The sequence below is a fragment of the Leuciscus leuciscus genome (assembly GCF_965113295.1).
Source record: "Leuciscus leuciscus genome assembly, chromosome: 16".
Lineage (NCBI taxonomy): Eukaryota > Metazoa > Chordata > Actinopteri > Cypriniformes > Leuciscidae > Leuciscus > Leuciscus leuciscus.
Window position 1 is genome coordinate 15,052,984 of NC_138740.1, and position 21,027 is coordinate 15,074,010.

Consider the following 21,027-nt stretch of genomic DNA (forward strand, 5'->3'; position numbering starts at 1 on the left):
GCCCCCAATGGAGAGCTTGATAGTGAGGTGAGCTTAATTGAATGACTGACTTTTCTACTTGGATTGTATATAATTTATCCAAGGTAATGCTACATACTCTTACTCATTTATCTGTCTCACAGGTCATCAATGCATACAGAGCCCACACAGTAAAAATAAATAACCAAATAAGAGACAAAAAGGCTCTTCACATTGATTCGTTTGAAATGACACACATATGGGAGGGAAAAAACTCAAGACTGAAGGTATGCAGGACAATGTTTTTTGTAGGGCTTTTTTTAGTGGATTGTAATTTAATAGATTTTATTAACTGATTTTATAAATAATTATTATCTGTTTTAGTGTGATCCAATAAAGTACAGTGTAATTTTGGGAGCCTGGTCACTGGATATTGGCGGTAAGACCAAGCACCTTGCTCTGTGCATTGCTGACATTTGTTGAGAGCTACAATATTACCAATAGCTGTAAAACATGACTATAATGATACTATACAATAATATATTGTAATATAATAATCTACAGGCAATCTTTCCGGCTGAAAAAAGGAGCCTTGTGTTGGATCCCCTGGGCAATGGTTCATTCAAAGTCAAACAGTGTTTGGAGTCCACAAGGTGATTGTTGTGTCCATATATGCAAGTTGTTCCCTTTTAATTACAAAACTAAAATATGTGTAAATATGTTGACATAATTTTACCTTTGTCTTGCCTTTTCAGGGCCTTCGTCAGAAAACGAGGCTGCAATGTTTCCAGGTGGACAGCCAACACAGCTCCACACAGTCAACAAATGGACGGCACTTCATGTGGTGTATTTGTTCTGAAAGTAAGTTTGTTTTTGTCATTCTGTGTCCACTTTATTATACTGGTGTCTACTTCATTATAGCAGTAAAGTATTTTAAAACAATAGTTTGCTGGTTTATATAGTACCTATGTATTTATTTACTATGCACTAACAAATCAGTTCTAAGCATGTGTCATATTAGTATGCAGAGAACATTCTGGCAGAGGAGCCTCTGACGTTTTCGAACAAGACCTCAGCAGTAAAAGAATACAGGAATCAGATAGCCATGACACTGCTGAATGAGAGTGGTACGTTTTTTTAATTATGTACTTTTGATTAATAATTAATCTTATACCATGGTCAATGTGAGCGGCTGCACAATCGAAGTGCACAAAATATCACTTGTAAGTCTTTAATTCAAGAACTCTCAGTACAAAAATGTGTGAAAATTCAAGACAAAGAACTGAACAGAACAGAACAAGTAGTATAAATACACAGGAGATAATGAGGTAATTGAGACAACAGGTGAATGGGATAACTAATCAGACACAATGGGAAAACTGGATCAAAAGACAGGCACTGAACTAAAACAAAATAAAACATAATCAAAACATCAATGACAGCTTTTACTGTAACTTGTGCTGGCAAATGACCATGGTATAAGCAGGAAAATCCAAAGTGAGCTGTGCATTAAACAATCTGAATGCACTCCTCTGAGCCTCTTTGCCTCTGTCATGTAGCTAGCAGTGGATTATCCCTTACATACAATATGTTATTTAAACGATTAACACATTTTTACATTTATTGATAAGTTACATTTCTTTTCAATGGTAACCAGATGACCTTACCGACTTGTGTCACCATTGTGGGGAGAAGAATGTGGAGGAGAAAGGAAAGACAACACCTTGGGTAAAAAAAAAAGAGGAAGAAGCTATTTTTTAAATAAAGAAATCCATCATAGGGCTCTGATCATTCTGGGCCTGGCCTGTCTTTGCTAGAGTAGGAAATATATGCATCACGGGTATATGTAACTCATATTCACCCTGAAAATGATCATTATTATCTTTGTTGATACAGATCCAGTGTGATATGTGTGCCCGGTGGTTCCACGTGCAATGTGTTGGAGAGCCCGACCCCAAGAATTTCTACTGCTGTGCAGCATGCCAACTTTAAGTTTTCCCTCCCCTCGCTTTTTCTGTTTGTAAATAGTTTTAATATATGAAATCATTTCTAAATATTTGCTTTCCCTCCCTTTGCTCATCATATTTGTAAATAGTTGTAATGTTTGAAATAATTTTGAAATATTAAAACATTTCATAAACTATTGCAAATGGTTTTATTTAAACCATAAAACACTGCCTGTCCAAAAGAAAAAATAAGTTGCAAGTAAATAACATCACATTCATTATGGGTGAAATAGAGGAGGGTAACAGAATTCGGTGACCTTTAAAATAGCCTTATCAGATTTGGTGACCCTATACTGTATATCTGTTTCTGTTCATGTCAGCCCAAAATTATTTCTACTGTAAGAAGCTGAAGGGTTCAGACATCATCAGACAGAATTTGGAGGATTTCACTTTCATTATGGGTGAAATAGAGGAGGGTAACCTTTAAAACAGTTTTGTTACAGCCATTTTGAGTGAAATTATTGTAATCATTCTGTGCATTAATGTAATAATTTACAACAACAAAAAAAATAAAATAAAAAATAATCTTGTATTGTAGTACCCTCCCTCACCGCCATACTCATTAACTACTAGTCTGCAAATTAAACATATATCCTATAAAATAATATCCAATTATAACATATTATTCTGAATAGCAAAACAAACGGAGAAAAAAAAACTTTTCAAAAACGTGCACGGACGTCAGGGTCGTTCTCGCGTGAATGTTAAATGAACAACACGGAAACACACGTAGTAGGCTACTCTGAAAAAAACACACATTGAGCTCAATCTGGGCAAGCAAATAATCATTTATGGTGTAAATAACCAGCATTTCTAAACAAACGTGTCGTAAATAAATACCTCACCTTTGGCTTATATCAGAAGTTACGCTGTTTGCGTAGATCACGCAGCACAGTGACGTCAACCGCGCCCACTACGGTTACATATTATGACGGTCACAGAATCTGGTTTAACACTTGTGTCGCAGCGGTTTAACAGTCAACCAACCGTGTAAAATCGTTGTCTTCCCTGGACTTTGATCATTTGACCGCAAAAATGAAACGAGTCTATCCATCGGGTGCAGAAAAAGGGAAAAATAAGAAGGATGACGATGAGAAGAGACAAGTGCAATGTAAGTTAATTTTTAATAACGTAATTTAAGTTAAAGGGGTGGTATAATGCCCTTTTCACAAGATGTAAAATATATCTATGATGTCCCCAGAGTGTGTGTGTGAAGTTTTAGTGCAAAATACCCCACAGATATTTTTATATAGCAAGTTAAAGTTGTCACTTTTTGAGGGTTTGCAAAAACGCACCGTTTTGTGCCTGGCCCTTTAAATGCAAATGAGCTGCTGCAGAGGGCGGGGTTTCAAGAGCTCGTGTCTGTTAGCAGATGCTGTTACCTCACGCAGTCTAGACACACTAAAATGACAGAAACTGTTCTGCCTTTAATGTTAAACGGAGTCAGATAAGGATGGAGAGACTCAAGAAGAAGTGACAACATGTAGAATGCAACAGGACGTCTCTGAATGGTTAGTTGATGAATTTATGCTGCTGATGTGGAGTTAACCATCTTCAATTAGGATATTCTGCCATAATAAATCTATAAATTGCTCATTTATGAACTGTTGTGAGATGCACACAGAGTGACTTTCTATTGCATGTGAAAAGATGGATGCTAAAGTTTGAGCTGACTCACAAATGTACTCTTATACAACAACTTTTCCTCTTCTCAACATGGACTGTGTGTTCCCGGGGGCGGGGTTTATGTAAATTCCAGGGTTAGTGATGTCACTAACCCGAGAGGAATGTCGTGTAGTCCCAACCAGCCGTTTGTTGTAGTCCTTTTCTTTAAAAGTAAATATCTCCCTTTGCTTTGAACTTTGAGCGTTGTAACTTTGCAGATGTTGTTTATGCTCAAACAGCAACATTACACACTAACTAAAGTTAGAAAAGTGAAATCACACTCAACCACCCCTTTAAGGCTTGGTAACGTCGCTTCAGGCGACTCAGGCCTAATATTAATAGACACGTCCTTAATATAACTGTTAGTTATTATTATTTTATCTTACTTAATTTGCAAGTTGATGTTTAGTCATTAATAGAGAGACTAGAGTAACTAATGAAAAAAGTCGGTAGCTGGAACTTGGTGCAGCTGACGTTAGCTAGCTGTCCGTCAATTATGCTGAATCAACATTGCTTACACTAACGTTAGTTTTGGGAAAAAAAAATCTTTTTCTCAATAGACACTTATTACAATAAAAATAGTTGAATTAGTGACGAGGCTGAATCCAACTTATTCGCAGCTTCTTAATTGACGCTATCCGTTCCACCTTAAATGACGCGAACTCCCGCGTTTGCTGGCTTCTGCAAAGGACGCTCAAATTATGCTGGGTAACGTTACACACCAAAATATTTTTTTACATCTTATAAGATTTTCAAAATGTGATAGACCACAAACATGAGGACAAAAAATCCTAGATTTAAGCGTTTTGCTCCTATAGTGCGAACAGATTTTCAACCAGAGTCTCGACTGTGAACACAGGAAATCTCGCAAAATCTCGCGAGACTTCAGAATAAGCATGGCGGATGATATGCAGGAAGAAATTGCGATGATAGTGTTTGGAATGATTTTCACAGAAAATTCACGTAAAAAAAAAACCATTGTACCCACCATTATATATATAACCTTTTATACAGAAATATATTCATTCTTTATTGTCTTTATTTTATTCTTTATTGGATTTATTGTCTCTTTAGAAAAAGTTATTTAATCCCTCACTGAACCCTTAACACTCAGCTTCCAGTGTGTGTGTGTGTGTGTGTGTGTGTGTGTGAGAATGACCGTGTCCTCCATCATCTCGCTTTCTGATTGGATATTGTTTTGTTTCACGTGATAATCTCCAGAGCGTTTGTCCTCGGGCTTGTCCTTACGATTCGCGATCGGGGCGGCTCCGACGTTCTTCCGAGCAGGTTCGGACACTCTTAACACACCTCACACCAAGGGAAAATCTGATAAAATAATCTGTTGAACCATCAAGATAATCGGGACATAGCTAGGATTGTCGGAAGGGGGGAAATCGGCCCAAAATCAGCCCGATTATCTTTTGGTGTGTACCCAGCATTAGGGACCGTGCGGCTTTTCTCTTTTTCACGTTTTTAAAGGGATTGTGTTACTTTTGTGTCTATTTTCAGAATAAAACAATGATAATTTAAAAAAGAAATGCAAATAACACTGATATATTAGCGAAAATGGACTGTAAAAATATAAGGCACATACATATAATTAGGCTACACAGTATTCTTTAATTATTGTACGTCATCTGCTCAATTAGGGACCATGTGGTTTTTCACTTATTCACACTTTGTAGAAACTCTGTTTGTATTGTTTATATTTTCAGAAAAGAATAATAAACTATTTTGAAAGGTAAATAACAAATAATTATAATAATATCTCACGTAATAATTCTCTTCCGTGAGCACTTAACCTCATAAAAAAATAAAATAAAAATCTTTTCCTGTAAATTCTCGCTTATCGGGCTTATGCTACTCTGAATAATGCCTGAACTTCGTATTTTGAGCACTTCTTGCGTTGTTTTTGCCTCTTCACGATGACTTGCTTAATTTAGTCCCAATTTGTAAGTTGCTTTGGACAAAAGCGTCTGCTAAATGACTAAATGTAAATATTATAACACAAAATGACTGTAAAAATATAATTAGACCTATATAATTTTTTAATTATTGCAAATAACATCACTTGAATGCATTTATAAATCAATTGTATATAATATAAAATAAAATAAAATACAGATTTCAATTTCACGGGGTAACTAAAGATTATGCTCCAGCTTGGATCCGGCCTCATATGACCCAGCACCTTTGAATAGATGAAACCTACCCCTGGAAGGACTCCAGGACATCAAACATGGATGATTATACAAAATTATAATTTTATCATTGCTTTAACATGCACATTAATTTTGCTTAAATGCATATATGATATTTGTAAATACTATAATTTGTGGTATCTTATAGGCTAACTGTACTGTCTGATGTCATCTCATAAAATGCTATACAAACTCTAAGCACTTTTTATTTTTATATGAATTTTTGGACTTGGCACATTACACAATGCACAAAGAGCCGCCTATTGCATTTTCTGCACAATTCACGGCGCTGTTTCTCGGCAACCTCAGAGGGTGCGTTAAAGTGGACATTATCCCATTAGAGGCACTCCAACGAAATCCACATTTTAAGTGTGGAAAAGGGAAAAGAAGTTCAAAGATCGAGACTCCAGCAACACCTGTAGTATATTATTCAACAACTTTATTGAAGATTTTTTAATACTTAAGATTTTAAGCCGCTTAGAGGACAGAAACAGTTAGTGCTGTTTTAAAATTTACAAAGCATTCAGACGGTAATAAAGTAAGATGTAGAAATTTGGCAAATCTGTAATCTTTACTTTTACTTTAATAAGCAGTAAAATAATTGTGGGCAATCATGTTAAAAGACGTACAGATGAAATGTGTAAGGGTTAGATTGTATACAGTTGCTGGTTTGCGGTGGCAATACTCCATTATTCACTGCAAGACAGGGCCCCAAAATTATCCTGCTTAGGGCCCCCAGATTTACAGAGCCGGCCCTGCCTATGAGCATATCAATGCTTTGACAATCATAAATTATAAATAAATGATAAAACTTACTCATAAAACTATAAACTTGCTCTGTAACTAATATACAGTATTTACATACAGGTTCCGCTGTGTGATACTCCGGGCTCCATGTGACAGTGATGACTCAGTGTCTGGGCTTCTTTCTTCGGGGTTCCTCATCCTCAGGCAGGGGCTCTTCACTGATGTTCACGTCGATTCGAGGAGCGAAGCTTCTGCTGGTTGTGGAGAAGCTCTCAGTGATCCGGACACGTCCATCAGGATGCTCCGTCTCCTCCAGTGATGGGCGGTTGAGTGCCTCCCACAGTCGCTGCTTGATCTTCCGTCCAAGTTTAAGGCTGTAGGGACGCTGCTGACCACTGGGCGTCTTCAGCATGGGCTCCACCACAGAGCGGTAGATGTCCTGGTAGGCCTCTACGCTGTAGCCGTGGATGGAGATAGGCTCATCCTGCTGACGCACGGCCACTGAAGAGACTGACACTGCTGGACGGATGTCAGGAAGGACAGCAGCGTTCTTCAATTAGCGTTCTTCCAAACCCGTGGGTCTTCGAGCTTTGCCAGAGATGCAGCTGTAAGTGTGATCTGACCAGACCAACTTAACAGCTGCCAGCTGTGGAAGCTCACAAGGGTCCGGACTGGAAGAGACGCCCTCCTCCACCAATACCCTCAGGCGTGCGGGAGGAGCCCAGGTTCTCCGTGACCGACGCTGCTCCATGATAATGAATCAAGAAGTTCTACAAATCACTAAGACTTACCAAATTGTAGAGTTGTGAAGAGCTTGCAACAAGTGCGTTCAGACTTCAAGGATTCAGAAACAATTGTGTTGATTTTTAATCTACTGGACTGACGTAGAATGTTTAGGATCATTTAAATGTAAACAACACTTGATATCAGCATAAGTCAATTCATACTTTGCACGTGACGTCACAAGTACTGGCTGGCGGGCAAGAACGTCGTTCTCCAACGAAACCCAGTAAACTAATCAAGGATCTTGCCAGGACGTCGCCAGTTTTACTATACAAAAGTTGGTGTTTTGAGGTGTAAACGACATGCCAGATAGTTGTTGTGCGATTGGATGCACTAACCGCAGATGAGATAAGCTAACTGAGATAAGCTAGAGATAAGCTAACTGTACGTTCACACCGCCGCCGGCGAGAAATGAAAAATGAATGACTTCTGGGCACTTTGACGCTCTCGCCGGTGGCGGTGTGAACGCACAGTAACAGCTGTCGTCTTTTGCTAACAACAACAAAAGTGTGTGATAGGTTGTTTTGAGGTTTGTGATATCTATGGTTTTCAATGAGAACCAGAGATGACCCAACAGTAGAGGATTATTTACGGAGGAATTATTACTGCTCGATTATCTTAAAAAACCTTGTCTGCTTTACACAATTTACCTTGGAGTTAATCCTAGTCCATAGTTATGCAGCTAGCTCGCTAACAGACTTGATAGCTACTAGAAAGACCTGGAACTATAGGACTCTACGTTGAAAATACCCGTTTGTTGCCCGCCAGGTATCCATGGTAGTCACGTGACTGCAAAGTATGAATTAGAGCAGCACGAGCTCTATGTTACATGTATTATATGCTTCTCCAATTACCATTATCATCTTCATTTATTCCTCTATGTACAGAGATGGGCATAAATACATGGAAATGCATTTAAAATACAAATACAAATACTGTGTGAAATAATGTATTTATATACAAATACAGTATTTAGTATTTTGAAAATACACAAAATACATGTGAAATTGGCCATCCAGTGCAGGGATAGGTCACAGTGAATGAAGAAACTACATAGGCCTACTGACTTTTCATTCCTAACCACATCTCTGCCCTTTCTTTCTTTCTTTCTTTCTTTCTTTCTTTCTTTCTTTCTTTCTGGTAATTACAAATAAATGTATGCAAAATAGCAGCCATTTATATACTTATTTGTGGTTACAATGTAGTCTATTACTTTTTATTTTTTTATTTTTTTTATGTACAATAAAACTAAAAGCTGAAGATTTTTGTGGAGTATCATTCATCAGTGCTTCTTTTTCCACTCCAACGTTCCAATAATTCCTGCCCACTAAAAGCTGCACGGATATTTGCTTACCCCACAAATAGATAGAAAAAGTTCCATCGATTCAGACTTTATATCATCGCTATGATATGTAGTGTCATATCACCCAGCCCTAACATGCAGTAATGCTTCAAACACATTTGACAAGCTAGTTGATAAAAATCAACTATTCTTTCTTTTTCTCTTTCATGTTAACTGAAGTGAATAATGCACTATTTTAACTTTAATCAACAGTAGACTTGATCATGACATTCTCACCTTATATAAAAAACAAAGAAAAGAAAAAATCCCTGATCCAATGTTGAGCTAGTAAATGTCTGAACTAGTTGATGCACAAACTCAGTATCCTGATAAAGAGGTTGACTGGCAAAAAGTATTTTATGTATTTTGAAAATACAAAAATACTCATCTTAAATGTATTTAAATACAAATTACATTAGATTTTTTCCAAAGGCTTCAAAATACAAAATAGTATTTTTTATTTCAAATACGTATTTTAAATACATGTATCTGAAATACTGCCCATCCCTGTGTATGTATACATGTATGTATATATACTGTATATCACTCATCTTTGTGTGTATGTAGTGGTGTTTGTTAAGGCCAGCACTGGGTTCATGAATGAATCTGTGTGTTGAAATTCATCTTTAAAGTGAACATAGCATTCTTGCATTGACTCATTTCTTTTGTTCACTAAAGTGTCTTATTTTGTTCAGTGCTCGACTGCTCTGGTGGCTTCTCCTGCCTCCACAGACTAGAGCACAAGCCGCTTTTATTGGAGTGCGGCCGGCCTGTGAAGAAGCATTTGGTTGGTTGTGAATCTACTAAATAAATCTGTTTGGAGTCTGATTAAATCCTGTTGGAGTATGAATATTCAGATACACATACACATCGTTTTTTTTTTTTTTTTACATTTTTATTTGTTTTATTTTTCATCCATTTTTTGTTCTTTTTCTAGCCTGGTAAATGTCCAGTATAGCTGACCAAATAAAACAAAATATCTGCTCAAATTATAAAATTAATTCGGTTCTCAACCTGTGTATATTCTTTGTTTACTGTGTTATGTTTGCTAACTTGCAAATCAATAGATATGTATTGTCTGCATCCACTAATATCATTGTTGGCTAGTTAAATAATATAATAATTCATAATATCTAGGGCTGCAACTAACGATAATCCATTAATCTGTTGAATATTCCTTCACATAATCTGATAAAAAGGCTGATTTTATTCTATATTTTTTACAGAAAAAATGAGTATTCCACATCTAGCTCTAAGCACTGAAAGCTTTTAAAGCAAATAGAATAGGTATGTGTGTAAGTACAGTATGTGTTTGTATATGTGGCGCTGCATGAAGAAAATTGTCATCATCTTCATCATCATCTGCCACTCAATCATGATGTTAAGTTAAATGATTTTTTTATTTTTTTTAATTCTTGTAATAATAATAATATGTTTATTACCTCATGAAGACTAATCTGGATTTTGATTGTTTGCCCATTGTCTTTCACTAACAGATATTTTGGGTCTTTTGATTTTTCACACTGCTATTCATAATTAAATGTCCTGCTTGTCTTTTTAATCCACTAGCTGTTGTGTAACTCAAGGTCTGTGCTGTGATCTTTCACACCAATATACTTTTATTCTACTGTCAATTGCCTAATTGAACTACATATGAAGAGTTCAGATGCAAAAGCCTCTAAATGCCATCTGAAATTTTCTTATAGAATGATCATTTTTATCAAGCTCGTATATTTAAATTCAATAATTTCACTTAAATGGCAATGAAGATTACCTATTAATTGTCATTTAAGTGAAATTACTGAACTTAAATACACAAGCTTGATAAAAATTATCATTCTATAAGAAAATTTCAGATGGCATTTAGAGGCTTTTGCATCTGAACTCTTCATATAAACTATGAGAATACACCTGAACAAATCTGTCATGTTGTTAAAAAGACAGACAGTAGAGGGCGCTGCTCACTCAATGCCAGTGGCTCTCTCAACTTCTACAACTCCTTCCTTCTGTGACTGATTTCACCAAGTGCAACATGTTCCTGGATCAACATTCCCATCAACCAATCAGGGTTGAGGGACAAGTTTATTTTATGTGAAGTGTAAGCTTACAACTAGGGTTAGGTGCTTCTACATGTTATTCACCTATCAATTCAGAAAGCAAGTTTATCTTACCGTCAAACAAACCCTGAAGGCCTGCACTCTCGGAAGATTAAACCAAACCTTGCTTAATCGAGGCATGCTGGTTTAAAAAAAAGTGTGTGGGAATAATTAGTCAACTCAGAGTATGTTCACGGTGAACACACTAAATATTCTCAACAGAGCGACGATTCAACATGAAATCACATTCTCTAACGTTATCTTCTCTACCGGACGAAGACGAGGTTGAGTAGACTCGTTTTCAATTCTAGTAGGCTGCATAGTATGTGCATGGGGAACATTACTGTAACATAAAGTGCTACCGAAAATTATGTCATCATTTACTCAAAACTCTTTATTTATGAATCTAAAGAGACGGCCACCTTACACACAAAATAAATAGCGTATGCGTGAAATGTGGCTAGCAGTGTGCATCTTTCTCTCTCCAACTACTAAAGGGTTCAGTTTGACACCCATCAAGAATATTACTCCAATAGTAAAACATCTCAATTCATGCATAATTGTAGTGTATCTCTGGCTTGGGCTCTTGATTTAGACTGCTGTGTGTGTCTGATAGAATAAATGGAGGAGGAAGAGAGAGATGTGACAGATGTTCTTCAGTCTGAAGAGAGAGAGGATCTACAGTCTGCACACACACGAGCTGGACTGGTAAGGAGAAATGTAGACTAGTAGAAATACTGTACAGTACTGAATAATCCTTGTATAACTCACTCTTCACTAAAATACTATGTTTAATGGCCACACACAAACAAACAAATGAGTTGGGTGAATCTCACAAAAGCCCTAATCGTATGTCATAAAAATGTATTATATTTTCCATGAATAATTTTGTATTCTTTTACATTTTTAACTGATTATTCTCTTTACTGTGACAGAGTTTTTTTGTATATATTATCAAACTGTTTATTTTTATTATTAAAAGTGCAACAGATATTACTGTGATAAATACTGTGATAATACAATTTAAACAATCACTTTTTGGCATTAAAGTAATGAGTATAAGAATCTCATAAATTTTACTGAATACAAAGTATAATTTCTATGGTTTTTGGTGAAATACGACTGGGGCTTTTTAGACACTTTTGTTTTTTTTACACTTTTACCAAAATGCTTGCATCATTAAATACTAAATAGCAATAAATAAATAAATCTGAACTGCAAAGAATAATTGTAAAATATCAGCTGTCAATGTTTTGTGATCAAACGATTTATTATTTTTGTATTGTGATGTATCAGCAACCGCAAAAACTCAAAATCTAAAGAAAATGCAGATGCACAAGTGCTTCCGTCATTCATTCATTCGGGACAAGTGGACAACTTAGTTATACTTGATCAAAACGGACATCCTATTCAGTATGAGCGTGTGGTAAGGACATTGCACTATGATCCATCACCATAAACTACAGGCTATTACTCACACTAGAAGACATGTGTATTACCCATGTACTTGACTCAGTCACCAGATATACCAAAATGTTATATGAGCTTGACCTTATGTATTCCACCCATTAAGTCATTTTGAACGATATATTTATGACAGTTTTTCCCCACCTCAAAGACAGATGCATTTTTTCAGGTGATCGTGAAAGGGGAGAATGGACAGTTGTACGGTGTCCCATCTGTGTCTATAGGGGGACCTCAGATGTTACTACCTCACGGTCAGCTGTTGAAAGTAGCAAACTCATCTGGTAATGAATTATGTTTTTTATTATTAAATATATTACTGAGTATTGCTTTTCTAATTATACACACACACACTCACTGGACACTTTTATTAGGTACACCTGTTCAACTTCTTGTTAAAGGGATATTTCACCGCTGGAAAGATGAATGTGTATTTAAATTGGATCATTTATGTAGTAGAAATGTGAAATTATTTTAGAAGTTTGTGTCTTCTTGAGAAAGAAAAGCCAGAAAATTTATTTTTGACTCATGTGGATGAAAGACAACAACTCCCAGAATGCACTTGCTTCGCTGCCCTACGAGGCCACTCCCAAACCACGCCTACCGGTTACAAAGGGCAGTATCGGAAGAAATGATACAATTAGGCTACTAGTTGACTCGAAACTGAAAAGACGCCGTTTTATCGTGAGATCCCGCTATGGGCGGGTTGAAAACATGCGGATCTAGCTCTGGCCAAAAAAGTCTCAGATGACGCAAAATTAAGATTACGATTTTTGCGTCATCTGAGTTTTTTTTCCAGACACACAATACAGAAATCTCTCGTCTCAGGGGGACATGAGGGAGGGAAGCACGGCCTTTCGATAATACTACCGGGTTTCTACTGATACAAAGCTTAATGCTAATCGGTGAAGTATCCCTTTAACACAAATATCTAACTCTAGCAACTCAATGAATTTAGGCATGTAGACATGGTCACGATCTGGTGAAGTTCAAAATGAGCCTCAGAATGGAGAAGAAAGGTGATTTAAGGAACTTTGAACGCGGTGTGGTTGTTGGTGCCGGACGGGCTGGTCTGAGTAATTCAGAAACTACTGATCTACTGGGATTTTCACACACAACCATCTGTAGGGTTTACAGAGAATGGTCAGAAAAAGTAAGAATATCCAGTATATCCAGTGAGCAGCATAGAGCAGTTCTATGGGTGAAAATGCCAGAGGTCAGAGGAGAATGACCAGACTGGTTCAAGCTGAAAGAAAGGCAACAGCAACTTAAATACCACTCGTTACAACCAAGGTCTGCAGAAGAGCATCTCTGAATGCATGTAATGGTGTGAGGGTATTTTCTTAGCACACTTTGGGTCCCTTAGTACCAAGTGAGCGTTGTTTAAATGCCACAGCCTACCTGAGTATTGTTGCTGACTATGTCCATCCCTTTATGCCCACAGTGCACCCATCTTCTGATGGATACTTCCAGCAGGATAATGCACAATGTCACAAAGCTCAAATCAACTCAGATCATCAGTTCACTACACTCAAATGTCCTCTAATAAAGTGGCTGGTGAGTGTGTGTGTGTGTGTGTGTGTGTGCGCATATATAATAGAGTAGTTAACATCTAATAATGAAGAAATTCAATAGAACTAATAAAATAAACAGAAAATGAAAAGAATAATGAAGAAAATTGGTTGCTGTCCGGTTCTGCCATTTCTTTCTGTTCTGTTAAATAGGAATCTTTGTGGAGAAAAGACAGCAGTCAATCATCACATCCACAAAAGACAATGATGGCACCCATAGTTTATCTGCACTAGCGGCTCAGAATGTCACTGGTATTACAATTTCGAAAAAATGGTCAGTAAACCTTGTTTGCACATCATTATATCTGTCACATTCTGTATCTAATCTGAAAGATGAACTTTCCTATTGTGTTTGTTTCTTTTTATTACCATTTTTTTATTATAAACTACATGCTTTTTTTTTTTTTACAGCCGATTTGTTTTAAATGTTGAAAATCACTTATTTGAACACAGATTTTACAAGTCTTGCGCAAATATGGAGCTGGAAAATATCTACTGGATTGGTAAAAAGCATTCATATGCATATGGAATGGGTTGACAAGCAAACTACCCAATTAAACTCCTGTTCTGGCTCAATTTATCCCTTGCTTGAACAACAAGATAACTGCTTCAGGCCATGCCCCATTCCTGGAGTTTAAGTGTACCTTAAATTATGGACAGTTTTACTGAAATGTCTTCTCATTTCTTTCAGTTCTCCTGATGTATTTGAGCCCCAGTGAAGCCATTACCACCAGGGGCACCAAACTGGGCTCGTGTGAGGTTTGTCCAGTAGAAAATGGATAAATTGAGGGGTTTTTTGTTTTGTTTTTTACAAAACTTTCACTTACAAAAATTTCAATAATAACTTTAAAAAAGTAGTGTAATATGCATGGAAATAGCCTAAATGCATTGTACTTTTTCTATTGTGCGTAGAGCCCTCTGTCAAACAGATCCATTTACAGCAACACAATCTGATGATGTCAAGCTAATGTGGCTTGGCGAATCTTTTTTCTGTGTGATTGTTTCATGAGGAACAGAAGATCGGAGAATCGTACCGTGGTTACTGTAACACAGAGGCAGAGCTTGAGGCCGTTCTGCTTCTACACAAGCACCCGCCAATCACCCTCACCGGCTAAACCTGCCACCAGACTCATGTGGAAATCACAGTATGTGCCCTACGATGGCATTCCCTTTGTTAATGCAGGTAATATGGCCCTTTTTGCTTGTGGGATCTGTGGTACGACTTCATGTGAGATACTCTTATTTAAGTCTTAAAGCTGTTTAGTCATAGTCTATATGTTATTTTAATGAGTTTTGACTATAATTCAAAATTGGAATTTTAATCGATGTCTGTAAATTTGGGGACTTCTGAATAATGCTAGTGGTATATTGGCTCACAAAATTAGCAAATGAAACTTTAACAGATACGATTTGTTTGAAAGAAAGAAATACTTTTATTCAGTTGGATGCTTTAAATAAATATAAAATGACAGTGAAGGCATTCATAAAGATTAAGCAGCAACATTTCAATTCAATTTAAACATATTTGAACAGAAGACAGTTCTACCAGAAAGACTCGGGAGATAAATTGATATAACAAGTGCATGTTTATTAACAGCCCAGCAAGCATACATTTATAAAGTTCTTTGGCGTAGGCCCCGTCCTTAGCGCGCAATGCGAGGGTAGCGGAAGCTGCATATCCTGCCTGAAGACGAAGGCAGGGGCGCAGCCGACCCCCTGGAGGTAAAGGAAGGGACCATCTTGGTGGTGGTTGGGGAGGATGAAGGGGAAGGTACCATCTTGGTGGTGGTTGGGGAGGATGAAGGGGAAGGTACCATCTTGGTGGTGGTTGGGGAGGATGAAGGGGAAGGTACCATCTTGGTGGTGGTTGGGGAGGATGGAGGTAATTGGCAGCGTCAGCATCTGCGAACTCAGACAAATGTAAGTACCAATCTTTTATACTGCGAGTGTTAGCACATGATTGGTTAGAAGTGAGGTAATACATGACGCGCTGATTGAGTCTTCCTGGCAGAACTTAAGCTTTCATTTATTTTGAATTGTAATAATATTTCACAATGTTACTGTTTTTACTAAAGTTTCATTTGCTAATTTTGTGAGCAAAAAATCTTACCAACCCCAAACATTTAAAAAGCATTGTATGTGAATTTTAAATTTACAGTGTTGATCTTTTTTGGGGGGAAACAGACCAAATCATTATAGAATAAAACAATTTAAGAGATAATTGCAACTTTTTATCTCACAGTTATAAACTTGCAATTCTGAGAAAAGTCTGACTTTTATATATTTTTTAACTTTTATTTGACATTTCTGACATTATATTTCACAAATGCGAGTTTATATCACACAGTTCTGAGAAAAAAAGTCAGAATTGCGAGATGTAAATTCGCAATTGCATGAAAAAAAGTCAGAATTGTAAGATAATTACCCTAGTCACAATTACCCTTTTTTATTCTATGGCGTAAACAAGCTTCCATACTAATTTGTCCAGATTTTTGTTCAATCAAATTGTTTCTAGAACGAGAATGCTTGCAATAGCAAGTTGCATGTCAAGGCTGGGCATGCCTTGTTCTTAAGCCTTGATTGAATGCTGTTGTTGCAGATAATGTAATGGTTTTACAATATGCACACAAAGTCATTTTATCTTGATCTTTAATATGGTTTTAAGGGAGCAGAGCCATTGTGATGGAATGCCAGTTTGGTCCACGGAGGAAGGGCGTTCAACCTAAAAAAGGGTCAGAGCAAGAAACGAATCAAAACATACTCTACAAAGCCAAGACAGGTATTACACCCAGCTCCCTACAGAGAAAGCTCACCTGTACCATGACGTGGACACTGCAAACCTGCCTCCACTTCCAGAGCAGATCTGCTTTGCAGAGGAAGAACAAAATGAAGATGAAGAAGAGACAGAGGAGCTGGACAGTGAAGCCATGCAGGATGTCACGATGGAGGATGGGGCGTCCCTACCCTCTCGACTACACCCGCTCGTGACATCAAGAACCACATCCATGAGTCTCAGAAAGCTCTTCAGCTGACGGCGGGACCACTGGCTACCTCAGATACAGAAAACATGTTTGTAAAGCATTAGATTGGTGAGCACAAATATGCCAACCATTGTAGTAAGCATTTATTTGTATGTTTTTGTTGTTGTTGCAGTGGAAAGCAGAGGCTAATAACCGGCTTCCAGAGACTGTGACCCTGACTCCAGCTACTGTGGATGGTGAAATACTGTTGAGATATTGTTTGAAATCCGACATACATTATTAAAACAATAATCTTGGAATCATTCAATACAATTTAGAGAGTAGAGGAAAGGTCCTGCCTCAAAAAGAAAGCACATACCTGTAGTCCAAGTATAAGCATTGTTTACCCTGCCACAGAATCTAGTGTACTGCTGTTATATTGACAGTGTCCCCTCAGAAGGACGAACTCTTGGAAGAGAGTGACACTCTTTCTCCAGAGGCTGTGCAGCTCTTCAGCTCTCTCACCTCACTGCAGCCCAAGATCTTTGCACATCTCCAGGTGACCCTGTCCTGAAATTATCATTTTTTATATGGATCTATTCATTTATTAAATTAATGCATTAATTTTTTAATTTCTGAATAAATGTAAAAAGTTTCAGGGTGATCAACTGTTCTGATGGTATAATTGAAGAAACAAAAAACCCATTAAAATGAAATGCTTGAAAACCTGATTATGTAATAATTTTTTATACATTTTTGTTTTGAACTTTTTGTTAATGTTCCCATAAACTTATGAAAACGTTATTTCATGGCTTTCAAAACCTCTAGTTTTAAACATTGTAAAAACTTTTGTTGGTTAATGCGAACGTTAAGGGAACATTCAATTTTATAATTTTGCAAACATTATGTGAAGGTTACTTTTGAATGTTCTCTGAAACAATTTGTAACATTTAAAAAAAAAAATAGATAAACATCCAACTAAAATATTTCAGAAAAAAAGATCATTGTTTTTGTACTAAAGTTTTGAGAACATTATTTAAAAACATATAACTTTGAACAAATGTTCTATTAACATTAATGGAATAAAAACTTGCCTTTGTGAGAATGTTCCCTGTTGCCTGGGACAAAGCTGGTTGGCAAACTTATCCTTTAAGAGTGCTCTCCTCTTGTCTGATAGGCCATCCAGATACAGCCTGCCTTGTGTCCAGTTGAAGACACTGCCCAACCTACACCCCCACCTCCACCAGAAGCCCCAGAGCCGTCCAGCCCTGCACCTCCACAGCCTGTTCTGCTGAGTCCGTCCCAGTTCCTCCAGTCAAGTGGCAGTGCTGGTGAAAGCATATCTCTGTGTGACCCCCCCCCCGACCCTGCTCGGCATGAGCCAGCCGGTGAGTGTGACCTCGGTGACTAATGCCAGAGCTGAAGGTGGCATCACACAGATCTTGTTGGAGGACGGACAGGCCATTCCAGTGCAGATTGTGGACCCTGCAAGCATAGGTAAGTACATGGCAACACAGAAATAAAAATAAAAAAATCTAAATTGAACCAATTAGAATAATGAAAATAACATAAAAACCTGTTGTTTGTTCTTATTGTTCAGCTTTGACTCCCTCAGCAGACGACACTTCAGTTAAATAGGAGAGTGGGAAATCTATGGATGTGTCAGCAGAAATACAACAACGAGAAAAGAAAACAAATGTCCATTTCTGTGACAACAGCGATTGACGATTGAGCTCTTTGACCAATGGAGGACTGATTCAGTGTTTCAAGTACAGTATTATGATAACATGAACTCATGCAATATTGATTTGTATTATTATTTGTTTCCATTTCCTATTATTGCTATTTTAATTTATTACAGTGGTGACTGGAGGAGAAAAAAACAATTTCTCAAAAGTATGAATGAGATCAAAATTAAATATTTAAAGCGATTCTGTTGCATTCTATTCACACAAAAAAAACTATTTCACAACTTTTTATAAGAATATCTTATGAGTATTTCTGCAGGTATTTCTACCCTTTGAATAGAAGCCTAATGGATCCTTGCGGTGGAGCTTTTTAAAGTCCCCCTGTGGTGAAATTCAAGTTTTTAATGTTGTTTATTGTCAGGAATCAGTCAGGCTCATTCACATCCACAACACAAAGATCACACTCAATACTAATCACCTGCACCTGTCATCAATCCCAGCAATCACTGAGCACTACAAAGGAACACACCTCAGCTCCAGTCGAACCTTGAACTAGGAAAGACCCACTAACCTGCTCTCTGTGCATTTCAGACTATTGTTCCCGAACTGTTCCAGTCTGTTTCCACAGTACATCCTTGTGATACTTACCTGTGATACTTGTCCTGAGATCCCACATTCTCTTTGGTGTCCATGCTCTGTGTTCCTCGGATTGTGTTTCATGCCACATTCAAGCCTGCCGTTATCTACAAGAGAAAAGACGATCATTCATCAATGTTATTCTCACAGTATCTGTTTATGCATCTGAATTTACCTGCTGTCCAACGAAAGCTTCATTAAAAGTTATTCTGAATCCTTCTAACCTTGTTATCCGAGTGTACATCCTGACATTTATATGTCTATGTGGTGTTTTTAATATGCTTTAAGACAAACCATGTGAAAAAATCGCTGGTGTTTATGATGTCACAAACTACCTTGTAACCAATCAGATCAACATGTGATTGTCAATGAGTGGATCTCTGAGCTGGTTTGCATATTTATAGAACCGGAATACTAAATGAGGCAAGGGTGTAGAGTTACATTCAAGCTATTTTAAGGCATGATGAAATTTTTTTTGAAGGACAAAACAGAAGAACAGCAGAAGAAGAACAGTGTCTGTTTATGAAGTTCAGATTACTGTGATAGTTTACCTGTGAATAGTAATTGTTGTATTTTTATCATTTTCTCTGCTTACCTGTGTTTACATGATCGTGTGCCTGAATTTAGAAGAGAATTATTTCATAATTATCATACATATACAAGAATGTAAGAAATTATAATATTAGCATTCCTCTGATTTAATTGCCCGAATGCTTTTACAAAAATGCTGAAGAAAGAATGCAGCCTTTGCTAATATTAAACTGTTTTACCTTGTTCTGTTCGATCGGTTGCTTCCATTGATCCATTGATGACTTCCACAAATAATCTGTTTTTCTTGAATCCTGAATTTTCCATTGATCCATTGATGACTTCCACAAATAATCAGTTTTTCTTGAATCATGAATTTTCTTCCATTCAGGGACCGCTGATGTTGTTGTCGTTGTAACAAGACAGTGATCTTCTGCCAGGAACATCAGGTCAATCTTCTGCTGTCCAGAATCAGGTGGTTTGTCTTCGTCTGGCATCTCAGCTGAGACCTGTCCACTATGGGTGACCCTAGCAGTAGTTGTGAAGTACCAGTGGCGTAGCTCTCAGCATCACTGATGCACACAAGCCCTCACAGCACGTCAAGCTGCAAACCGTGTGAGGGACCCTAACCTTCCCTAACCTAAGCAACCGCATATCAACCAACTAGGCTACTCTAAACATCCTGACAACCACATAGCAATGCATGAAAAACCACTCAGAAGAGTCCAGCAACCGCAAAGCAACACGCTAACAACCGCGCAAAATACCTTGGCAAACGCATGTCAACACACAAGAAACCATCCAAAACATCCCAACAACCGAGTAGCAAAACACTAACAACCACTTAGAACAAGCATATCAATGCTCTGACAATCACCAAAAACATCCTGTCAACTTCACAACAATGTGCAAAACAACTCTAAAAAATAAAACTTAAAGTTACTCATAAAACTATAAACTTGCTCTATATACAGTATTTACATACGGTTCCCGCTGTGTGATACTCCGGGGCCGGGCTCCATGTGACAGTGATGACTCAGTGTCTGGGCTTCTTTCTTCGGGGTTCCTCATCCTCAGGCAGGGGCTCTTCACTGATGTCCACGTCGATTCGAGGAGCGAAGCTTCTGCTGGTTGTGGAGAAGCTCTCAGTGATCCGGACACGTCCATCAGGATGCTCCGTCTCCTCCAGTGATGGGCGGTTGAGTGCCTCCCACAGTCGCTGCTTGATCTTCCGTCCAAGTTTAAGGCTGTAGGGACGCTGCTGACCACTGGGCGTCTTCAGCATGGGCTCCACCACAGAGCGGTAGATGTCCTGGTAGGCCTCTACGCTGTAGCCGTGGATGGAGATAGGCTCATCCTGCTGACGCACGGCCACTGAAGAG

General features: G+C 37.8%; 1 long non-coding RNA gene and 1 pseudogene across 2 annotated transcripts in view; one reads left to right on the forward strand and one right to left on the reverse strand.

The window, feature by feature from the left end:
* Positions 1-2,279: 2,279 nt before the first annotated feature.
* Positions 2,280-21,027, reverse strand: part of LOC309478286 — an 86,813-nt gene continuing 68,065 nt past the window's right edge. The window contains exon 3 of the long non-coding RNA XR_014198923.1: positions 2,280-2,385. This is a non-coding gene — a long non-coding RNA (uncharacterized lncRNA). The remainder of the gene's footprint in view (positions 2,386-21,027) is intronic.
* LOC309477526 (calcium-responsive transcription factor-like) lies at positions 10,609-19,217 on the forward strand (annotated as a pseudogene). Its single transcript, XR_014211677.1, has 11 exons — positions 10,609-11,506; positions 12,095-12,224; positions 12,435-12,546; positions 13,987-14,107; positions 14,525-14,592; positions 14,850-15,016; positions 16,499-16,842; positions 16,955-17,050; positions 17,240-17,352; positions 17,971-18,290; positions 18,394-19,217. The product of XR_014211677.1 is annotated as a calcium-responsive transcription factor-like (transcript).